This window comes from Gallus gallus, chromosome 2 (assembly GCF_016699485.2).
Source record: "Gallus gallus isolate bGalGal1 chromosome 2, bGalGal1.mat.broiler.GRCg7b, whole genome shotgun sequence".
NCBI lineage: Eukaryota > Metazoa > Chordata > Aves > Galliformes > Phasianidae > Gallus > Gallus gallus.
Genome location: NC_052533.1, coordinates 52,287,311 through 52,311,850, shown reverse-complemented (window position 1 = coordinate 52,311,850; position 24,540 = coordinate 52,287,311). Strand labels below are relative to the sequence as shown.

General features: G+C 46.6%; 1 long non-coding RNA gene across 2 annotated transcripts; it reads right to left on the bottom strand.

Moving 5' to 3' along the window:
- Positions 1–4,939: 4,939 nt before the first annotated feature.
- LOC121109817 lies at positions 4,940–23,072 on the bottom strand. 2 transcript variants are annotated; one of them, XR_005857922.2, is made up of 7 exons: positions 22,763–23,072; positions 19,808–20,309; positions 16,859–17,360; positions 13,909–14,410; positions 10,961–11,462; positions 8,013–8,514; positions 4,940–5,566 (listed from the first exon to the last, which is right to left on the bottom strand). It is a non-coding gene; the product is annotated as an uncharacterized LOC121109817 (long non-coding RNA). The 2 variants fall into 2 exon arrangements; XR_005857921.2 differs by lacking the exon at positions 4,940–5,566 and having other exon boundaries at positions 7,888–8,514.
- Positions 23,073–24,540: the final 1,468 nt, after the last annotated feature.

The window sequence follows — 24,540 nt, the reverse complement described above, 5'->3', positions numbered from 1 at the left end:
AGTAGCCCGATTGTTGGGCACATGGGCATCTACATGGCACACCTTTACAACCATATTCTTTATTCAGGCAGCAATGTCTTTCCACAGTTCAGCAGCCCAAACAGGTTTACCCCTCTGTTGTGAGTTGTTTTGTTCCCATTGCTGTAACCACCCCTATAACACATTTGCCACCATCCATGAGTCAGTATAAAGATAAAGCACTGGCCACCTCTCCCATTCAGCAACATCTAAGTCCAGTTGGATAGCCTTTACCTCTGCAAATTGGCTTGATCTGTTTTGTAATTCTCTCACCTGTGCTCACACTACAGGAGTGGTTTTGTTATGCCACTTCTTCATGTCTTCTCCATGGTCATGTAGGTAATGACACAAGGCAATGCACAATGTAGTCTTACTACTGTTATTTGCTTGAGCAGGCAGGTGTTTGCCTTTTATAGCTGCGATTTACAATGATACAGATGAGGAGGAGGGTTCATCACCTTTAATTAGTTTGATCAACTCCTTCAGTAGACTCCTTTGATTGTCCTGATCTTTATCAGGTGTTTCTGATACTACTACAGGTTTGTCACAATCAATAGAGACAATTCCTCCTCCACTTTATCTAGTCTCTGTTATTTTTGAGATGGCTGAATTGGAAGCGTGAGATAGAGGTATTTTTGTTCAAGGTTCTGAAGCGTAATAATCAGTTCAAAAACTGGTCTTCTCTGTTGGTCCTTGCATCTGTCAAACGTTACTTCTAGTGTGCCAAAGTACCTTTCTGGTGCTGTTCTTATGAGTATCCACCATATATCAGGCATACTCCTCACTCTCTCAGGATCGTGGATTGTTAGGAACAAACATGGGGTCATACAACATTTCCACCATAGTTGTTTCCCTCAAATATTGGATACCTTTTTCAACCGTATTACACTTTTTCATCTCAGGCTTCAGATAATCTTTGAAGAGATATCTTTCCTTCACGGCTGTTAACATTCATTCCCAGAGGGTGGTGGCTCTGTCCAAACATCTACTAATCCCTCTGTCAATAGCTGAGTCTTTGGTAATGCCTCCTATTTGACTAACTTCGTTACCATCTAGAGACACACTACTGGCCCCATTGTCCGACTAGCAAAGCAAGCAGGTGACAGTAGTTTAATTCGGGTGCCATGTAAACTCCCTTCTTGAGCCTTCGATTTCAGTCATTTTCAGAGCTCAACGAACAGTGGTAATGATGACTTCCCCCTCATCACTCTCCTCTCCATGTCTCTTAGTTTTTTCTTTTGCCTTTCTCGATGACGGTGGTTTTTGAGGAGGGCCCCTTGCCTCTATCTTCCTCTACCTCCTCCACTTTTTCTTTCTGTTCTAGATGTGAGGATGCCTGTTTCCATTTCTAGCCTTCCAGAGGGGCAACTGACATTGATACTGGTGTCTTCTGTAACTGATCAGATTTGACTTAGAGATTTCCCCCTTTGGCTAGAACCTCAGCTCAGAAACTCTCTCTTCAGAACAGTATTCTATAGAGAGCAGTAAGCACAATCCAATCCCCACATAAGTTGTACCTCCTTAGATCTATCTAAGCCACACCATCCCAGACTCAAATACTCACTAGTTTCTTGGGATCCCACAGATGTTCAAGGGTGAAATCCCATGGCATGGTGGGTCCCCACGCTTCTAAGATTTTTCCTAAACCTCTCCATATTCCTTACCAGTCAATATTCTCTGGTTTTGGGGAAGACTTCTTCCACATAACGTAAATGAAGAGAAATACATTCAGGGAGATTGATAACCTGCACACAACCATGATCACTATATTGACATTCCAAAAATATGTAAAGAACTGAGAAGAGAGCCTGGAAACTGGTTTAAACATCGTGTTGTTTGTAAAGTTAGCTATTCCATCTGGGATGTATTTCTCAATATTCAAATCATGCAACATTGCATATAGGTAGCAAGCAGGTGTCTCCATCAGTGCCCTTACTTGGTTATATATTCTGTATATATATATATATATACAGAACTCCACAACAGGAAATGATGAACTTAATAAGAAACCAGTAAGTTCCAAAAAACATAATGGCTTTTAATCCCTTATATAGTGCTCCTAAACTAAAGAACAAATGAACAGATTCATAGCTGGCAGCTGCTAAAGAAGGGGGGAAAAAAAAAGAACAAAAACACACAGTACAGTTTCCAGAGTCTGACAGACTGCCCAGCCTACAATCTAATCTATGAAGGTTAAAGATAGCTACAATTCCCTAGCTTAAAGTAATCCCTTTTTTTTTTTTTTTTTTTTTCCTGCTAATGTTAAAAGCTTCGTAATGCCTAAAATTCTCCAACAAAAACTGTCACAAAGTTATGTAGATTAATCTGTGCCTGTGATGGGGGGCAGCAGACCTAGAGGCCCTCTATCCCCACACCCCTCCCCATCTCCAAAAAAAAAAAAAAAAGGAGAGCAGCAAAAATCTAAGGAGGAAAGTTAATTTTATTAATATAATATCAGAAAGAAACAAAATATAATACAATATAATTGCAATTAAGGCTAAGAAATCAAATAAAATGAGACAGAAAAGTGAATGAAACCAAAATCCATACTTTGAATAGAAGGTGCACAGCTGGAAGAAAGACAATAGCAGTTGTGATCTCTGTGTGAACACAAGACGAAGAGTAAAATGCCATCTTTTAGGGTGCAAAGTGGTATTCTGGGGGAAAAACAACGCCATATTTTAGGGCAGAAATTGTTACTTGGTGGAGAAAATGTCATACCTTTCAAAGAAAGCTGGTATTTTTTGGAGACAATGAAATCTTTTCGGGAGAAAAGCAGTATTTTTCAAGAGAAAGTTCTGCATTTTCGGAACAAGAGTGGTATTATGCGGGAGGAAATGTATTCCCTGGAGAAAACAACATCTTGTGCAGAAACTTCCGTATCTCTGGGAGAGAGTAGTATTTGGCGAGAGAAATAACTCTTCTCCCCAGAAATGTTATACTTTCTCCAAAAAATACCATAGCCTACAAAAAACAGGATCTTTCTGCGGCAAAATAGCAACTTCCTCCCCAAAATAGTACGCCTTCTCTTCAAAAATCGCATTCCTTCTTTCAAAAGTAGGGCATTTCCTTTAAAAAAAAAAGAAAACAGTTCTCGCCCAATAATATGACATTGGCTCCCACAACATACCACAACCTCTCCCCCAGAGAGGACGTTTGCTCCTCAAAATACAGCGTTTCTCCAGAGAATATGACAGATTCTCCAACACAGTATACTTTTTCCTCGAGGCATTTCAAATTTTCTCTCGCAAAATGCCACTTTCCCCCCGAAAATGTGGCATGTTTGTCTTTTGCGTTATGTGGGGGAGAAGAAGTGGTATTTTGGGGAGAAAATGTGATTTTTTTCCTGGGGGAGTGGTACTTTGTGGGAGACGAAGTCGTATGCTTGGGAGAAAAATGGCATTGTGTTGTTGGAGATGCCATATTTCTTGGAGAAAAATTTGTTTTTTTCTTCGCGTAGAACATGCGTCATTGTCGGAGAGAAGCATATTCGTATATTCTATTGATATCATGGAATATGCCAACCACTAGTCCAGGCTGCCCAGAGCCACACCCAGCCTGGGCTCGAATGCTTCCAGGGATGGGGCAGCCGCAACCTCCTTGGGCAACCTGTTCCAGTGCGTCACCGGCCTCTGTGTGAAAAACTTCTTCCTACTATGTAACCAGAACGCCCCCCGTCTCGGTGGAAACCCATTCCCCCTCGTCCTATCGCTATACACCCTCGTAAACGACCGTTCCCCCTCCTGTTTATACGCTCCCTTCGAGTCTTGGGAGTGGTATGAAGCGGGAGAAAGTGTTTCATTTTGAGAAGAACAGTGCTGTTTTGTAGGAGAAAACGTCACCTCTGGGGGAGAAAATGGTATTTTGGGGAGAAAGCAGAACATTTCTGGAGAAATGGGGTATTTTGGGGAGGCTTGGTGACGGCTGGGAGGGAAAAGTTGCATTTTGGTGAGAATGTCCTAATTTGGAGAGAAAAGTGACATTTCAGGGGAGAAAACGTCCTATTTCTGGGAGAGAGGTGGTGGTATTCTCTGGGAGAAAACGTCTCACTCTCGGGAGATGAGGTGGCATTTGCGGATACAATCTCCTACCCCCTGGAGAAGAGTTGTATTTTGGCAAGGAAAAGCCATATTTTGGGGAGAAAAGTGGGCACATTATATTTGGGGCAGAAAATGGCATCGTTTTGAAGACCTGTGGGACAGAAAGCAACACCCCTTCCTTCTGCGATTGCGCTCCGCAAGTGCTGTTCCGTGGGAGACAGAATTATATTTAGGGGAGAAAACGGTACGGGAGGAGTGGGTGGATAAGGGTGAGCTTGTCTGCACAGAGAACGCGGTAGGAATGGGACTTTGCTAGTCCAAAATGCAGAAGGAAGGTGGAGTCCTGGGCTGCTGGTGGTGGCCTGCTGGTGTGAAAGACTGAAAGAAGGGGTCTTCGTGGTGTGAAACCCTAAAGGAAGGGGGCTTGCAGGCCAGAAGCCCAGAAGGGAGAGTTCTTTTCTGTGCCGAAAACCAGAAGGAAGGAGGCGGGCGGGGTGCAAGGGCAAAAGGCTGCTGGCCTTCTGGTCCAAAATGCGGAAGGCAGGATGCTTGTTGTGCCGAAATTGCGACGGAAGGGTGCTTGCCGGGGCAAAAAGCAGGAGGACTGGGGCTTGCGGAGCGCAAACGCGGAAGGAAGGGGTGTTGCTTTCTGTCCCACAGGTCTTCAAAACGATGCCATTTTCTCCACAGGCTATCACTTTTCTCCCCAAAATATGTCTTTTCCTTGCCAGAATACAACTCTTCTCCAAAGGGTAGGAGATTGTATCCGCAAATACCACTTCATCTCCCGAGAGGAAGACGTTTTCTCCCAGAAAATGTCACTGTCCTTAGAAATACCTACTTTTCTCCCCCAAATGTGACATTTTCTACCCAAAACATTACAACTCCCCTTCAGAAATCAAGCTTTTCTCGCAAAGTCGAGAATTTCTTTTCTCCAACTCTTTTCCCACCACAACATGACATTCCAGCAAAAGGTAAGTGTTCCCACAGCAATGCTAGATCTTACCCCAAAATACGGTCTTCTCGGGAAGACAACATTGTTTTCCCCGACAGTATTACTTTTTTCCTAAAGACGAAAAATTTTCTCTTGCAAAAGGAAACTACGGAACTGCCCGAGTCCGCTCTTATCGGCAGAAATCCTCAGTCGCGGAGAACAGCTAGGCAAAGCGTTCGGTCGCGTCCCCGAATGCCGCTTGCTGCCGACAGCCGCGCATTCGGGCAATTCGGTAGCCGGCAGAGAGCGACTTCAGCCGGCTGCTTTCCTCCGAACAGGGGGCTTTTCTCCGCAGCGCGGAAAGGAGCGATTTTGCCATCACCTTGCGTTCTCGCCGAAAGCACATCTCCTGGAGCCACCATTCAGAGCCACTGGCGCTTAATTTGGAGAGAGTTCGTTTCTCTCTCTTTCTCCATTGCTGCACTCTGACTTTCTGTTACGGAGGAGAGAAGGAACAAAGACTCTCCGTCAAAGAGGTGACTGGCACGTTGAGTAGCGCTAGCAGTTGTGATCTCTGTGTGAACACAAGACGAAGAGTAAAATGCCATCTTTTAGGGTGCAAAGTGGTATTCTGGGGGAAAAACAACGCCATATTTTAGGGCAGAAATTGTTACTTGGTGGAGAAAATGTCATACCTTTCAAAGAAAGCTGGTATTTTTTGGAGACAATGAAATCTTTTCGGGAGAAAAGCGGTATTTTTCAAGAGAAAGTTCTGCATTTTCGGAACAAGAGTGGTATTATGCGGGAGGAAATGTATTCCCTGGAGAAAACAACATCTTGTGCAGAAACTTCCGTATCTCTGGGAGAGAGTAGTATTTGGCGAGAGAAATAACTCTTCTCCCCAGAAATGTTATACTTTCTCCAAAAAATACCATAGCCTACAAAAAACAGGATCTTTCTGCGGCAAAATAGCAACTTCCTCCCCAAAATAGTACGCCTTCTCTTCAAAAATCGCATTCCTTCTTTCAAAAGTAGGGCATTTCCTTTAAAAAAAAAAGAAAACAGTTCTCGCCCAATAATATGACATTGGCTCCCACAACATACCACAACCTCTCCCCCAGACAGGACGTTTGCTCCTCAAAATACAGCGTTTCTCCAGAGAATATGACAGATTCTCCAACACAGTATACTTTTTCCTCGAGGCATTTCAAATTTTCTCTCGCAAAATGCCACTTTCCCCCCGAAAATGTGGCATGTTTGTCTTTTGCGTTATGTGGGGGAGAAGAAGTGGTATTTTGGGGAGAAAATGTCATTTTTTTCCTGGGGGAGTGGTACTTTGTGGGAGACGAAGTCGTATGCTTGGGAGAAAAATGGCATTGTGTTGTTGGAGATGCCATATTTCTTGGAGAAAAATTTGTTTTTTTCTTCGCGTAGAACATGCGTCATTGTCGGAGAGAAGCATATTCGTATATTCTATTGATATCATGGAATATGCCAACCACTAGTCCAGGCTGCCCAGAGCCACACCCAGCCTGGGCTCGAATGCTTCCAGGGATGGGGCAGCCGCAACCTCCTTGGGCAACCTGTTCCAGTGCGTCACCGGCCTCTGTGTGAAAAACTTCTTCCTACTATGTAACCAGAACGCCCCCCGTCTCGGTGGAAACCCATTCCCCCTCGTCCTATCGCTATACACCCTCGTAAACGACCGTTCCCCCTCCTGTTTATACGCTCCCTTCGAGTCTTGGGAGTGGTATGAAGCGGGAGAAAGTGTTTCATTTTGAGAAGAACAGTGCTGTTTTGTAGGAGAAAACGTCACCTCTGGGGGAGAAAATGGTATTTTGGGGAGAAAGCAGAACATTTCTGGAGAAATGGGGTATTTTGGGGAGGCTTGGTGACAGCTGGGAGGGAAAAGTTGCATTTTGGTGAGAATGTCCTAATTTGGAGAGAAAAGTGACATTTCAGGGGAGAAAACGTCCTATTTCTGGGAGAGAGGTGGTGGTATTCTCTGGGAGAAAACGTCTCACTCTCGGGAGATGAGGTGGCATTTGCGGATACAATCTCCTACCCCCTGGAGAAGAGTTGTATTTTGGCAAGGAAAAGCCATATTTTGGGGAGAAAAGTGGGCACATTATATTTGGGGCAGAAAATGGCATCGTTTTGAAGACCTGTGGGACAGAAAGCAACACCCCTTCCTTCTGCGATTGCGCTCCGCAAGTGCTGTTCCGTGGGAGACAGAATTATATTTAGGGGAGAAAACGGTACGGGAGGAGTGGGTGGATAAGGGTGAGCTTGTCTGCACAGAGAACGCGGTAGGAATGGGACTTTGCTAGTCCAAAATGCAGAAGGAAGGTGGAGTCCTGGGCTGCTGGTGGTGGCCTGCTGGTGTGAAAGACTGAAAGAAGGGGTCTTCGTGGTGTGAAACCCTAAAGGAAGGGGGCTTGCAGGCCAGAAGCCCAGAAGGGAGAGTTCTTTTCTGTGCCGAAAACCAGAAGGAAGGAGGCAGGCGGGGTGCAAGGGCAAAAGGCTGCTGGCCTTCTGGTCCAAAATGCGGAAGGCAGGATGCTTGTTGTGCCGAAATTGCGACGGAAGGGTGCTTGCCGGGGCAAAAAGCAGGAGGACTGGGGCTTGCGGAGCGCAAACGCGGAAGGAAGGGGTGTTGCTTTCTGTCCCACAGGTCTTCAAAACGATGCCATTTTCTCCACAGGCTATCACTTTTCTCCCCAAAATATGTCTTTTCCTTGCCAGAATACAACTCTTCTCCAAAGGGTAGGAGATTGTATCCGCAAATACCACTTCATCTCCCGAGAGGAAGACGTTTTCTCCCAGAAAATGTCACTGTCCTTAGAAATACCTACTTTTCTCCCCCAAATGTGACATTTTCTACCCAAAACATTACAACTCCCCTTCAGAAATCAAGCTTTTCTCGCAAAGTCGAGAATTTCTTTTCTCCAACTCTTTTCCCACCACAACATGACATTCCAGCAAAAGGTAAGTGTTCCCACAGCAATGCTAGATCTTACCCCAAAATACGGTCTTCTCGGGAAGACAACATTGTTTTCCCCGACAGTATTACTTTTTTCCTAAAGACGAAAAATTTTCTCTTGCAAAAGGAAACTACGGAACTGCCCGAGTCCGCTCTTATCGGCAGAAATCCTCAGTCGCGGAGAACAGCTAGGCAAAGCGTTCGGTCGCGTCCCCGAATGCCGCTTGCTGCCGACAGCCGCGCATTCGGGCAATTCGGTAGCCGGCAGAGAGCGACTTCAGCCGGCTGCTTTCCTCCGAACAGGGGGCTTTTCTCCGCAGCGCGGAAAGGAGCGATTTTGCCATCACCTTGCGTTCTCGCCGAAAGCACATCTCCTGGAGCCACCATTCAGAGCCACTGGCGCTTAATTTGGAGAGAGTTCGTTTCTCTCTCTTTCTCCATTGCTGCACTCTGACTTTCTGTTACGGAGGAGAGAAGGAACAAAGACTCTCCGTCAAAGAGGTGACTGGCACGTTGAGTAGCGCTAGCAGTTGTGATCTCTGTGTGAACACAAGACGAAGAGTAAAATGCCATCTTTTAGGGTGCAAAGTGGTATTCTGGGGGAAAAACAACGCCATATTTTAGGGCAGAAATTGTTACTTGGTGGAGAAAATGTCATACCTTTCAAAGAAAGCTGGTATTTTTTGGAGACAATGAAATCTTTTCGGGAGAAAAGCGGTATTTTTCAAGAGAAAGTTCTGCATTTTCGGAACAAGAGTGGTATTATGCGGGAGGAAATGTATTCCCTGGAGAAAACAACATCTTGTGCAGAAACTTCCGTATCTCTGGGAGAGAGTTGTATTTGGCGAGAGAAATAACTCTTCTCCCCAGAAATGTTATACTTTCTCCAAAAAATACCATAGCCTACAAAAAACAGGATCTTTCTGCGGCAAAATAGCAACTTCCTCCCCAAAATAGTACGCCTTCTCTTCAAAAATCGCATTCCTTCTTTCAAAAGTAGGGCATTTCCTTTAAAAAAAAAAGAAAACAGTTCTCGCCCAATAATATGACATTGGCTCCCACAACATACCACAACCTCTCCCCCAGACAGGACGTTTGCTCCTCAAAATACAGCGTTTCTCCAGAGAATATGACAGATTCTCCAACACAGTATACTTTTTCCTCGAGGCATTTCAAATTTTCTCTCGCAAAATGCCACTTTCCCCCCGAAAATGTGGCATGTTTGTCTTTTGCGTTATGTGGGGGAGAAGAAGTGGTATTTTGGGGAGAAAATGTCATTTTTTTCCTGGGGGAGTGGTACTTTGTGGGAGACGAAGTCGTATGCTTGGGAGAAAAATGGCATTGTGTTGTTGGAGATGCCATATTTCTTGGAGAAAAATTTGTTTTTTTCTTCGCGTAGAACATGCGTCATTGTCGGAGAGAAGCATATTCGTATATTCTATTGATATCATGGAATATGCCAACCACTAGTCCAGGCTGCCCAGAGCCACACCCAGCCTGGGCTCGAATGCTTCCAGGGATGGGGCAGCCGCAACCTCCTTGGGCAACCTGTTCCAGTGCGTCACCGGCCTCTGTGTGAAAAACTTCTTCCTACTATGTAACCAGAACGCCCCCCGTCTCGGTGGAAACCCATTCCCCCTCGTCCTATCGCTATACACCCTCGTAAACGACCGTTCCCCCTCCTGTTTATACGCTCCCTTCGAGTCTTGGGAGTGGTATGAAGCGGGAGAAAGTGTTTCATTTTGAGAAGAACAGTGCTGTTTTGTAGGAGAAAACGTCACCTCTGGGGGAGAAAATGGTATTTTGGGGAGAAAGCAGAACATTTCTGGAGAAATGGGGTATTTTGGGGAGGCTTGGTGACGGCTGGGAGGGAAAAGTTGCATTTTGGTGAGAATGTCCTAATTTGGAGAGAAAAGTGACATTTCAGGGGAGAAAACGTCCTATTTCTGGGAGAGAGGTGGTGGTATTCTCTGGGAGAAAACGTCTCACTCTCGGGAGATGAGGTGGCATTTGCGGATACAATCTCCTACCCCCTGGAGAAGAGTTGTATTTTGGCAAGGAAAAGCCATATTTTGGGGAGAAAAGTGGGCACATTATATTTGGGGCAGAAAATGGCATCGTTTTGAAGACCTGTGGGACAGAAAGCAACACCCCTTCCTTCTGCGATTGCGCTCCGCAAGTGCTGTTCCGTGGGAGACAGAATTATATTTAGGGGAGAAAACGGTACGGGAGGAGTGGGTGGATAAGGGTGAGCTTGTCTGCACAGAGAACGCGGTAGGAATGGGACTTTGCTAGTCCAAAATGCAGAAGGAAGGTGGAGTCCTGGGCTGCTGGTGGTGGCCTGCTGGTGTGAAAGACTGAAAGAAGGGGTCTTCGTGATGTGAAACCCTAAAGGAAGGGGGCTTGCAGGCCAGAAGCCCAGAAGGGAGAGTTCTTTTCTGTGCCGAAAACCAGAAGGAAGGAGGCGGGCGGGGTGCAAGGGCAAAAGGCTGCTGGCCTTCTGGTCCGAAATGCGGAAGGCAGGATGCTTGTTGTGCCGAAATTGCGACGGAAGGGTGCTTGCCGGGGCAAAAAGCAGGAGGACTGGGGCTTGCGGAGCGCAAACGCGGAAGGAAGGGGTGTTGCTTTCTGTCCCACAGGTCTTCAAAACGATGCCATTTTCTCCACAGGCTATCACTTTTCTCCCCAAAATATGTCTTTTCCTTGCCAGAATACAACTCTTCTCCAAAGGGTAGGAGATTGTATCCGCAAATACCACTTCATCTCCCGAGAGGAAGACGTTTTCTCCCAGAAAATGTCACTGTCCTTAGAAATACCTACTTTTCTCCCCCAAATGTGACATTTTCTACCCAAAACATTACAACTCCCCTTCAGAAATCAAGCTTTTCTCGCAAAGTCGAGAATTTCTTTTCTCCAACTCTTTTCCCACCACAACATGACATTCCAGCAAAAGGTAAGTGTTCCCACAGCAATGCTAGATCTTACCCCAAAATACGGTCTTCTCGGGAAGACAACATTGTTTTCCCCGACAGTATTACTTTTTTCCTAAAGACGAAAAATTTTCTCTTGCAAAAGGAAACTACGGAACTGCCCGAGTCCGCTCTTATCGGCAGAAATCCTCAGTCGCGGAGAACAGCTAGGCAAAGCGTTCGGTCGCGTCCCCGAATGCCGCTTGCTGCCGACAGCCGCGCATTCGGGCAATTCGGTAGCCGGCAGAGAGCGACTTCAGCCGGCTGCTTTCCTCCGAACAGGGGGCTTTTCTCCGCAGCGCGGAAAGGAGCGATTTTGCCATCACCTTGCGTTCTCGCCGAAAGCACATCTCCTGGAGCCACCATTCAGAGCCACTGGCGCTTAATTTGGAGAGAGTTCGTTTCTCTCTCTTTCTCCATTGCTGCACTCTGACTTTCTGTTACGGAGGAGAGAAGGAACGAAGACTCTCCGTCAAAGAGGTGACTGGCACGTTGAGTAGCGCTAGCAGTTGTGATCTCTGTGTGAACACAAGACGAAGAGTAAAATGCCATCTTTTAGGGTGCAAAGTGGTATTCTGGGGGAAAAACAACGCCATATTTTAGGGCAGAAATTGTTACTTGGTGGAGAAAATGTCATACCTTTCAAAGAAAGCTGGTATTTTTTGGAGACAATGAAATCTTTTCGGGAGAAAAGCGGTATTTTTCAAGAGAAAGTTCTGCATTTTCGGAACAAGAGTGGTATTATGCGGGAGGAAATGTATTCCCTGGAGAAAACAACATCTTGTGCAGAAACTTCCGTATCTCTGGGAGAGAGTAGTATTTGGCGAGAGAAATAACTCTTCTCCCCAGAAATGTTATACTTTCTCCAAAAAATACCATAGCCTACAAAAAACAGGATCTTTCTGCGGCAAAATAGCAACTTCCTCCCCAAAATAGTACGCCTTCTCTTCAAAAATCGCATTCCTTCTTTCAAAAGTAGGGCATTTCCTTTAAAAAAAAAAGAAAACAGTTCTCGCCCAATAATATGACATTGGCTCCCACAACATACCACAACCTCTCCCCCAGAGAGGACGTTTGCTCCTCAAAATACAGCGTTTCTCCAGAGAATATGACAGATTCTCCAACACAGTATACTTTTTCCTCGAGGCATTTCAAATTTTCTCTCGCAAAATGCCACTTTCCCCCCAAAAATGTGGCATGTTTGTCTTTTGCGTTATGTGGGGGAGAAGAAGTGGTATTTTGGGGAGAAAATGTGATTTTTTTCCTGGGGGAGTGGTACTTTGTGGGAGACGAAGTCGTATGCTTGGGAGAAAAATGGCATTGTGTTGTTGGAGATGCCATATTTCTTGGAGAAAAATTCGTTTTTTTCTTCGCGTAGAACATGCGTCATTGTCGGAGAGAAGCATATTCGTATATTCTATTGATATCATGGAATATGCCAACCACTAGTCCAGGCTGCCCAGAGCCACACCCAGCCTGGGCTCGAATGCTTCCAGGGATGGGGCAGCCGCAACCTCCTTGGGCAACCTGTTCCAGTGCGTCACCGGCCTCTGTGTGAAAAACTTCTTCCTACTATGTAACCAGAACGCCCCCCGTCTCGGTGGAAACCCATTCCCCCTCGTCCTATCGCTATACACCCTCGTAAACGACCGTTCCCCCTCCTGTTTATACGCTCCCTTCGAGTCTTGGGAGTGGTATGAAGCGGGAGAAAGTGTTTCATTTTGAGAAGAACAGTGCTGTTTTGTAGGAGAAAACGTCACCTCTGGGGGAGAAAATGGTATTTTGGGGAGAAAGCAGAACATTTCTGGAGAAATGGGGTATTTTGGGGAGGCTTGGTGACGGCTGGGAGGGAAAAGTTGCATTTTGGTGAGAATGTCCTAATTTGGAGAGAAAAGTGACATTTCAGGGGAGAAAACGTCCTATTTCTGGGAGAGAGGTGGTGGTATTCTCTGGGAGAAAACGTCTCACTCTCGGGAGATGAGGTGGCATTTGCGGATACAATCTCCTACCCCCTGGAGAAGAGTTGTATTTTGGCAAGGAAAAGCCATATTTTGGGGAGAAAAGTGGGCACATTATATTTGGGGCAGAAAATGGCATCGTTTTGAAGACCTGTGGGACAGAAAGCAACACCCCTTCCTTCTGCGATTGCGCTCCGCAAGTGCTGTTCCGTGGGAGACAGAATTATATTTAGGGGAGAAAACGGTACGGGAGGAGTGGGTGGATAAGGGTGAGCTTGTCTGCACAGAGAACGCGGTAGGAATGGGACTTTGCTAGTCCAAAATGCAGAAGGAAGGTGGAGTCCTGGGCTGCTGGTGGTGGCCTGCTGGTGTGAAAGACTGAAAGAAGGGGTCTTCGTGGTGTGAAACCCTAAAGGAAGGGGGCTTGCAGGCCAGAAGCCCAGAAGGGAGAGTTCTTTTCTGTGCCGAAAACCAGAAGGAAGGAGGCGGGCGGGGTGCAAGGGCAAAAGGCTGCTGGCCTTCTGGTCCAAAATGCGGAAGGCAGGATGCTTGTTGTGCCGAAATTGCGACGGAAGGGTGCTTGCCGGGGCAAAAAGCAGGAGGACTGGGGCTTGCGGAGCGCAAACGCGGAAGGAAGGGGTGTTGCTTTCTGTCCCACAGGTCTTCAAAACGATGCCATTTTCTCCACAGGCTATCACTTTTCTCCCCAAAATATGTCTTTTCCTTGCCAGAATACAACTCTTCTCCAAAGGGTAGGAGATTGTATCCGCAAATACCACTTCATCTCCCGAGAGGAAGACGTTTTCTCCCAGAAAATGTCACTGTCCTTAGAAATACCTACTTTTCTCCCCCAAATGTGACATTTTCTACCCAAAACATTACAACTCCCCTTCAGAAATCAAGCTTTTCTCGCAAAGTCGAGAATTTCTTTTCTCCAACTCTTTTCCCACCACAACATGACATTCCAGCAAAAGGTAAGTGTTCCCACAGCAATGCTAGATCTTACCCCAAAATACGGTCTTCTCGGGAAGACAACATTGTTTTCCCCGACAGTATTACTTTTTTCCTAAAGACGAAAAATTTTCTCTTGCAAAAGGAAACTACGGAACTGCCCGAGTCCGCTCTTATCGGCAGAAATCCTCAGTCGCGGAGAACAGCTAGGCAAAGCGTTCGGTCGCGTCCCCGAATGCCGCTTGCTGCCGACAGCCGCGCATTCGGGCAATTCGGTAGCCGGCAGAGAGCGACTTCAGCCGGCTGCTTTCCTCCGAACAGGGGGCTTTTCTCCGCAGCGCGGAAAGGAGCGATTTTGCCATCACCTTGCGTTCTCGCCGAAAGCACATCTCCTGGAGCCACCATTCAGAGCCACTGGCGCTTAATTTGGAGAGAGTTCGTTTCTCTCTCTTTCTCCATTGCTGCACTCTGACTTTCTGTTACGGAGGAGAGAAGGAACGAAGACTCTCCGTCAAAGAGGTGACTGGCACGTTGAGTAGCGCTAGCAGTTGTGATCTCTGTGTGAACACAAGACGAAGAGTAAAATGCCATCTTTTAGGGTGCAAAGTGGTATTCTGGGGGAAAAACAACGCCATATTTTAGGGCAGAAATTGTTACTTGGTGGAGAAAATGTCATACCTTTCAAAGAAAGCTGGTATTTTTTGGAGACAATGAAATCTTTTCGGGAGAAAAGCGGTATTTTTCAAGAGAAAGTTCTGCATTTTCGGAACAAGAGTGGTATTATGCGGGAGGAAATGTATTCCCTGGAGAAAACAACATCTTGTGCAGAAACTTCCGTATCTCTGGGAGAGAGTAGTATTTGGCGAGAGAAATAACTCTTCTCCCCAGAAATGTTATACTTTCTCCAAAAAATACCATAGCCTACAAAAAACAGGATCTTTCTGCGGCAAAATAGCAACTTCCTCCCCAAAATAGTACGCCTTCTCTTCAAAAATCGCATTCCTTCTTTCAAAAGTAGGGCATTTCCTTAAAAAAAAAAAGAAAACAGTTCTCGCCCAATAATATGACATTGGCTCCCACAACATACCACAACCTCTCCCCCAGACAGGACGTTTGCTCCTCAAAATACAGCGTTTCTCCAGAGAATATGACAGATTCTCCAACACAGTATACTTTTTCCTCGAGGCATTTCAAATTTTCTCTCGCAAAATGCCACTTTCCCCCCGAAAATGTGGCATGTTTGTCTTTTGCGTTATGTGGGGGAGAAGAAGTGGTATTTTGGGGAGAAAATGTCATTTTTTTTCCTGGGGGAGTGGTACTTTGTGGGAGACGAAGTCGTATGCTTGGGAGAAAAATGGCATTGTGTTGTTGGAGATGCCATATTTCTTGGAGAAAAATTTGTTTTTTTCTTCGCGTAGAACATGCGTCATTGTCGGAGAGAAGCATATTCGTATATTCTATTGATATCATGGAATATGCCAACCACTAGTCCAGGCTGCCCAGAGCCACACCCAGCCTGGGCTCGAATGCTTCCAGGGATGGGGCAGCCGCAACCTCCTTGGGCAACCTGTTCCAGTGCGTCACCGGCCTCTGTGTGAAAAACTTCTTCCTACTATGTAACCAGAACGCCCCCCGTCTCGGTGGAAACCCATTCCCCCTCGTCCTATCGCTATACACCCTCGTAAACGACCGTTCCCCCTCCTGTTTATACGCTCCCTTCGAGTCTTGGGAGTGGTATGAAGCGGGAGAAAGTGTTTCATTTTGAGAAGAACAGTGCTGTTTTGTAGGAGAAAACGTCACCTCTGGGGGAGAAAATGGTATTTTGGGGAGAAAGCAGAACATTTCTGGAGAAATGGGGGTATTTTGGGGAGGCTTGGTGACGGCTGGGAGGGAAAAGTTGCATTTTGGTGAGAATGTCCTAATTTGGAGAGAAAAGTGACATTTCAGGGGAGAAAACGTCCTATTTCTGGGAGAGAGGTGGTGGTATTCTCTGGGAGAAAACGTCTCACTCTCGGGAGATGAGGTGGCATTTGCGGATACAATCTCCTACCCCCTGGAGAAGAGTTGTATTTTGGCAAGGAAAAGCCATATTTTGGGGAGAAAAGTGGGCACATTATATTTGGGGCAGAAAATGGCATCGTTTTGAAGACCTGTGGGACAGAAAGCAACACCCCTTCCTTCTGCGATTGCGCTCCGCAAGTGCTGTTCCGTGGGAGACAGAATTATATTTAGGGGAGAAAACGGTACGGGAGGAGTGGGTGGATAAGGGTGAGCTTGTCTGCACAGAGAACGCGGTAGGAATGGGACTTTGCTAGTCCAAAATGCAGAAGGAAGGTGGAGTCCTGGGCTGCTGGTGGTGGCCTGCTGGTGTGAAAGACTGAAAGAAGGGGTCTTCGTGGTGTGAAACCCTAAAGGAAGGGGGCTTGCAGGCCAGAAGCCCAGAAGGGAGAGTTCTTTTCTGTGCCGAAAACCAGAAGGAAGGAGGCGGGCGGGGTGCAAGGGCAAAAGGCTGCTGGCCTTCTGGTCCAAAATGCGGAAGGCAGGATGCTTGTTGTGCCGAAATTGCGACGGAAGGGTGCTTGCCGGGGCAAAAAGCAGGAGGACTGGGGCTTGCGGAGCGCAAACGCGGAAGGAAGGGGTGTTGCTTTCTGTCCCACAGGTCTTCAAAACGATGCCATTTTCTCCACAGGCTATCACTTTTCTCCCCAAAATATGTCTTTTCCTTGCCAGAATACAACTCTTCTCCAAAGGGTAGGAGATTGTATCCGCAAATACCACTTCATCTCCCGAGAGGAAGACGTTTTCTCCCAGAAAATGTCACTGTCCTTAGAAATACCTACTTTTCTCCCCCAAATGTGACATTTTCTACCCAAAACATTACAACTCCCCTTCAGAAATCAAGCTTTTCTCGCAAAGTCGAGAATTTCTTTTCTCCAACTCTTTTCCCACCACAACATGACATTCCAGCAAAAGGTAAGTGTTCCCACAGCAATGCTAGATCTTACCCCAAAATACGGTCTTCTCGGGAAGACAACATTGTTTTCCCCGACAGTATTACTTTTTTCCTAAAGACGAAAAATTTTCTCTTGCAAAAGGAAACTACGGAACTGCCCGAGTCCGCTCTTATCGGCAGAAATCCTCAGTCGCGGAGAACAGCTAGGCAAAGCGTTCGGTCGCGTCCCCGAATGCCGCTTGCTGCCGACAGCCGCGCATTCGGGCAATTCGGTAGCCGGCAGAGAGCGACTTCAGCCGGCTGCTTTCCTCCGAACAGGGGGCTTTTCTCCGCAGCGCGGAAAGGAGCGATTTTGCCATCACCTTGCGTTCTCGCCGAAAGCACATCTCCTGGAGCCACCATTCAGAGCCACTGGCGCTTAATTTGGAGAGAGTTCGTTTCTCTCTCTTTCTCCATTGCTGCACTCTGACTTTCTGTTACGGAGGAGAGAAGGAACAAAGACTCTCCGTCAAAGAGGTGACTGGCACGTTGAGTAGCGCTAGCAGTTGTGATCTCTGTGTGAACACAAGACGAAGAGTAAAATGCCATCTTTTAGGGTGCAAAGTGGTATTCTGGGGGAAAAACAACGCCATATTTTAGGGCAGAAATTGTTACTTGGTGGAGAAAATGTCATACCTTTCAAAGAAAGCTGGTATTTTTTGGAGACAATGAAATCTTTTCGGGAGAAAAGCGGTATTTTTCAAGAGAAAGTTCTGCATTTTCGGAACAAGAGTGGTATTATGCGGGAGGAAATGTATTCCCTGGAGAAAACAACATCTTGTGCAGAAACTTCCGTATCTCTGGGAGAGAGTAGTATTTGGCGAGAGAAATAACTCTTCTCCCCAGAAATGTTATACTTTCTCCAAAAAATACCATAGCCTACAAAAAACAGGATCTTTCTGCGGCAAAATAGCAACTTCCTCCCCAAAATAGTACGCCTTCTCTTCAAAAATCGCATTCCTTCTTTCAAAAGTAGGGCATTTCCTTTAAAAAAAAAAGAAAACAGTTCTCGCCCAATAATATGACATTGGCTCCCACAACATACCACAACCTCTCCCCCAGACAGGACGTTTGCTCCTCAAAATACAGCGTTTTCTCCAGAGAATATGACAGATTCTCCAACACAGTATACTTTTTCCTCGAGGCATTTCAAATTTTCTCTCGCAAAATGCCACTTTCCCCCCGAAAATGTGGCATGTTTGTCTTTTGCGTTATGTGGGGGAGAAGAAGTGGTATTTTGGGGAGAAAATGTCATTTTTTTCCTGGGGGAGTGGTACTTTGTGGGAGACGAAGTCGTATGCTTGGGAGAAAAATGGCATTGTGTTGTTGGAGATGCCATATTTCTTGGAGAAAAATTTGTTTTTTTCTTCGCGTAGAACATGCGTCATTGTCGGAGAGAAGCATATTCGTATATTCTATTGATATCATGGAATATGCCAACCACTAGTCCAGGCTGCCCAGAGCCACACCCAGCCTGGGCTCGAATGCTTCCAGGGATGGGGCAGCCGCAACCTCCTTGGGCAACCTGTTCCAGTGCGTCACCGGCCTCTGTGTGAAAAACTTCTTCCTACTATGTAACCAGAACGCCCCCCGTCTCGGTGGAAACCCATTCCCCCTCGTCCTATCGCTATACACCCTCGTAAACGACCGTTCCCCCTCCTGTTTATACGCTCCCTTCGAGTCTTGGGAGTGGTATGAAGCGGGAGAAAGTGTTTCATTTTGAGAAGAACAGTGCTGTTTTGTAGGAGAAAACGTCACCTCTGGGGGAGAAAATGGTATTTTGGGGAGAAAGCAGAACATTTCTGGAGAAATGGGGTATTTTGGGGAGGCTTGGTGACAGCTGGGAGGGAAAAGTTGCATTTTGGTGAGAATGTCCTAATTTGGAGAGAAAAGTGACATTTCAGGGGAGAAAACGTCCTATTTCTGGGAGAGAGGTGGTGGTATTCTCTGGGAGAAAACGTCTCACTCTCGGGAGATGAGGTGGCATTTGCGGATACAATCTCCTACCCCCTGGAGAAGAGTTGTATTTTGGCAAGGAAAAGCCATATTTTGGGGAGAAAAGTGGGCACATTATATTTGGGGCAGAAAATGGCATCGTTTTGAAGACCTGTGGGACAGAAAGCAACACCCCTTCCTTCTGCGATTGCGCTCCGCAAGTGCTGTTCCGTGGGAGACAGAATTATATTTAGGGGAGAAAACGGTACGGGAGGAGTGGGTGGATAAGGGTGAGCTTGTCTGCACAGAGAACGCGGTAGGAATGGGACTTTGCTAGTCCAAAATGCAGAAGGAAGGTGGAGTCCTGGGCTGCTGGTGGTGGCCTGCTGGTGTGAAAGACTGAAAGAAGGGGTCTTCGTGGTGTGAAACCCTAAAGGAAGGGGGCTTGCAGGCCAGAAGCCCAGAAGGGAGAGTTCTTTTCTGTGCCGAAAACCAGAAGGAAGGAGGCAGGCGGGGTGCAAGGGCAAAAGGCTGCTGGCCTTCTGGTCCAAAATGCGGAAGGCAGGATGCTTGTTGTGCCGAAATTGCGACGGAAGGGTGCTTGCCGGGGCAAAAAGCAGGAGGACTGGGGCTTGCGGAGCGCAAACGCGGAAGGAAGGGGTGTTGCTTTCTGTCCCACAGGTCTTCAAAACGATGCCATTTTCTCCACAGGCTATCACTTTTCTCCCCAAAATATGTCTTTTCCTTGCCAGAATACAACTCTTCTCCAAAGGGTAGGAGATTGTATCCGCAAATACCACTTCATCTCCCGAGAGGAAGACGTTTTCTCCCAGAAAATGTCACTGTCCTTAGAAATACCTACTTTTCTCCCCCAAATGTGACATTTTCTACCCAAAACATTACAACTCCCCTTCAGAAATCAAGCTTTTCTCGCAAAGTCGAGAATTTCTTTTCTCCAACTCTTTTCCCACCACAACATGACATTCCAGCAAAAGGTAAGTGTTCCCACAGCAATGCTAGATCTTACCCCAAAATACGGTCTTCTCGGGAAGACAACATTGTTTTCCCCGACAGTATTACTTTTTTCCTAAAGACGAAAAATTTTCTCTTGCAAAAGGAAACTACGGAACTGCCCGAGTCCGCTCTTATCGGCAGAAATCCTCAGTCGCGGAGAACAGCTAGGCAAAGCGTTCGGTCGCGTCCCCGAATGCCGCTTGCTGCCGACAGCCGCGCATTCGGGCAATTCGGTAGCCGGCAGAGAGCGACTTCAGCCGGCTGCTTTCCTCCGAACAGGGGGCTTTTCTCCGCAGCGCGGAAAGGAGCGATTTTGCCATCACCTTGCGTTCTCGCCGAAAGCACATCTCCTGGAGCCACCATTCAGAGCCACTGGCGCTTAATTTGGAGAGAGTTCGTTTCTCTCTCTTTCTCCATTGCTGCACTCTGACTTTCTGTTACGGAGGAGAGAAGGAACAAAGACTCTCCGTCAAAGAGGTGACTGGCACGTTGAGTAGCGCTAGCAGTTGTGATCTCTGTGTGAACACAAGACGAAGAGTAAAATGCCATCTTTTAGGGTGCAAAGTGGTATTCTGGGGGAAAAAACAACGCCATATTTTAGGGCAGAAATTGTTACTTGGTGGAGAAAATGTCATACCTTTCAAAGAAAGCTGGTATTTTTTGGAGACAATGAAATCTTTTCGGGAGAAAAGCGGTATTTTTCAAGAGAAAGTTCTGCATTTTCGGAACAAGAGTGGTATTATGCGGGAGGAAATGTATTCCCTGGAGAAAACAACATCTTGTGCAGAAACTTCCGTATCTCTGGGAGAGAGTTGTATTTGGCGAGAGAAATAACTCTTCTCCCCAGAAATGTTATACTTTCTCCAAAAAATACCATAGCCTACAAAAAACAGGATCTTTCTGCGGCAAAATAGCAACTTCCTCCCCAAAATAGTACGCCTTCTCTTCAAAAATCGCATTCCTTCTTTCAAAAGTAGGGCATTTCCTTTAAAAAAAAAAGAAAACAGTTCTCGCCCAATAATATGACATTGGCTCCCACAACATACCACAACCTCTCCCCCAGACAGGACGTTTGCTCCTCAAAATACAGCGTTTCTCTCCAGAGAATATGACAGATTCTCCAACACAGTATACTTTTTTCCTCGAGGCATTTCAAATTTTCTCTCGCAAAATGCCACTTTCCCCCCCGAAAATGTGGCATGTTTGTCTTTTGCGTTATGTGGGGGAGAAGAAGTGGTATTTTGGGGAGAAAATGTCATTTTTTTCCTGGGGGAGTGGTACTTTGTGGGAGACGAAGTCGTATGCTTGGGAGAAAAATGGCATTGTGTTGTTGGAGATGCCATATTTCTTGGAGAAAAATTTGTTTTTTTCTTCGCGTAGAACATGCGTCATTGTCGGAGAGAAGCATATTCGTATATTCTATTGATATCATGGAATATGCCAACCACTAGTCCAGGCTGCCCAGAGCCACACCCAGCCTGGGCTCGAATGCTTCCAGGGATGGGGCAGCCGCAACCTCCTTGGGCAACCTGTTCCAGTGCGTCACCGGCCTCTGTGTGAAAAACTTCTTCCTACTATGTAACCAGAACGCCCCCCGTCTCGGTGGAAACCCATTCCCCCTCGTCCTATCGCTATACACCCTCGTAAACGACCGTTCCCCCCTCCTGTTTATACGCTCCCTTCGAGTCTTGGGAGTGGTATGAAGCGGGAGAAAGTGTTTCATTTTGAGAAGAACAGTGCTGTTTTGTAGGAGAAAACGTCACCTCTGGGGGAGAAAATGGTATTTTGGGGAGAAAGCAGAACATTTCTGGAGAAATGGGGTATTTTGGGGAGGCTTGGTGACGGCTGGGAGGGAAAAGTTGCATTTTGGTGAGAATGTCCTAATTTGGAGAGAAAAGTGACATTTCAGGGGAGAAAACGTCCTATTTCTGGGAGAGAGGTGGTGGTATTCTCTGGGAGAAAACGTCTCACTCTCGGGAGATGAGGTGGCATTTGCGGATACAATCTCCTACCCCCTGGAGAAGAGTTGTATTTTGGCAAGGAAAAGCCATATTTTGGGGAGAAAAGTGGGCACATTATATTTGGGGCAGAAAATGGCATCGTTTTGAAGACCTGTGGGACAGAAAGCAACACCCCTTCCTTCTGCGATTGCGCTCCGCAAGTGCTGTTCCGTGGGAGACAGAATTATATTTAGGGGAGAAAACGGTACGGGAGGAGTGGGTGGATAAGGGTGAGCTTGTCTGCACAGAGAACGCGGTAGGAATGGGACTTTGCTAGTCCAAAATGCAGAAGGAAGGTGGAGTCCTGGGCTGCTGGTGGTGGCCTGCTGGTGTGAAAGACTGAAAGAAGGGGTCTTCGTGATGTGAAACCCTAAAGGAAGGGGGCTTGCAGGCCAGAAGCCCAGAAGGGAGAGTTCTTTTCTGTGCCGAAAACCAGAAGGAAGGAGGCGGGCGGGGTGCAAGGGCAAAAGGCTGCTGGCCTTCTGGTCCGAAATGCGGAAGGCAGGATGCTTGTTGTGCCGAAATTGCGACGGAAGGGTGCTTGCCGGGGCAAAAAGCAGGAGGACTGGGGCTTGCGGAGCGCAAACGCGGAAGGAAGGGGTGTTGCTTTCTGTCCCACAGGTCTTCAAAACGATGCCATTTTCTCCACAGGCTATCACTTTTCTCCCCAAAATATGTCTTTTCCTTGCCAGAATACAACTCTTCTCCAAAGGGTAGGAGATTGTATCCGCAAATACCACTTCATCTCCCGAGAGGAAGACGTTTTCTCCCAGAAAATGTCACTGTCCTTAGAAATACCTACTTTTCTCCCCCAAATGTGACATTTTTCTACCCAAAACATTACAACTCCCCTTCAGAAATCAAGCTTTTCTCGCAAAGTCGAGAATTTCTTTTCTCCAACTCTTTTCCCACCACAACATGACATTCCAGCAAAAGGTAAGTGTTCCCACAGCAATGCTAGATCTTACCCCAAAATACGGTCTTCTCGGGAAGACAACATTGTTTTCCCCGACAGTATTACTTTTTTCCTAAAGACGAAAAATTTTCTCTTGCAAAAGGAAACTACGGAACTGCCCGAGTCCGCTCTTATCGGCAGAAATCCTCAGTCGCGGAGAACAGCTAGGCAAAGCGTTCGGTCGCGTCCCCGAATGCCGCTTGCTGCCGACAGCCGCGCATTCGGGCAATTCGGTAGCCGGCAGAGAGCGACTTCAGCCGGCTGCTTTCCTCCGAACAGGGGGCTTTTCTCCGCAGCGCGGAAAGGAGCGATTTTGCCATCACCTTGCGTTCTCAGCCGAAAGCACATCTCCTGGAGCCACCATTCAGAGCCACTGGCGCTTAATTTGGAGAGAGTTCGTTTCTCTCTCTTTCTCCATTGCTGCACTCTGACTTTCTGTTACGGAGGAGAGAAGGAACGAAGACTCTCCGTCAAAGAGGTGACTGGCACGTTGAGTAGCGCTAGCAGTTGTGATCTCTGTGTGAACACAAGACGAAGAGTAAAATGCCATCTTTTAGGGTGCAAAGTGGTATTCTGGGGGAAAAACAACGCCATATTTTAGGGCAGAAATTGTTACTTGGTGGAGAAAATGTCATACCTTTCAAAGAAAGCTGGTATTTTTTGGAGACAATGAAATCTTTTCGGGAGAAAAAGCGGTATTTTTCAAGAGAAAGTTCTGCATTTTCGGAACAAGAGTGGTATTATGCGGGAGGAAATGTATTCCCTGGAGAAAACAACATCTTGTGCGAGAAACTTCCGTATCTCTGGGAGAGAGTAGTATTTGGCGAGAGAAATAACTCTTCTCCCCAGAAATGTTATACTTTCTCCAAAAAATACCATAGCCTACAAAAAACAGGATCTTTCTGCGGCAAAATAGCAACTTCCTCCCCAAAATAGTACGCCTTCTCTTCAAAAATCGCATTCCTTCTTTCAAAAGTAGGGCATTTCCTTTAAAAAAAAAAAAGAAAAACAGTTCTCGGCCCATAATATGACATTGGCTCCCACAACATACCACAACCTCTCCCCCAGACAGGACGTTTGCTCCTCAAAATACAGCGTTTGTCCAGAGAATATGACAGATTCTCCAACACAGTATACTTTTTTCCTCGAGGCATTTCAAATTTTCTCTCGCAAAAATGCCACTTTCCCCCCGAAAATGTGGCATGTTTGTCTTTTGCGTTATGTGGGGGAGAAGAAGTGGTATTTTGGGGGAGAAAATGTGATTTTTTTCCTGGGGGAGTGGTACTTTGTGGGAGACGAAGTCGTATGCTTGGGAGAAAAATGGCATTGTGTTGTTGGAGATGCCATATTTCTTGGAGAAAAATTTGTTTTTTTCTTCGCGTAGAACATGCGTCATTGTCGGAGAGAAGCATATTCGTATATTCTATTGATATCATGGAATATGCCAACCACTAGTCCAGGCTGCCCAGAGCCACACCCAGCCTGGGCTCGAATGCTTCCAGGGATGGGGCAGCCGCAACCTCCTTGGGCAACCTGTTCCAGTGCGTCACCGGCCTCTGTGTGAAAAACTTCTTTCCTACTATGTAACCAGAACGCCCCCGTCTCGGTGGAAACCCATTCCCCCTCGTCCTATCGCTATAACACCCTCGTAAACGACCGTTCCCCCTCCTGTTTATACGCTCCCTTCGAGTCTTGGGAGTGGTATGAAGCGGGAGAAAGTGTTTCATTTTGAGAAGAACAGTGCTGTTTTTGTAGGAGAAAACGTCACCTCTGGGGGAGAAAATGGTATTT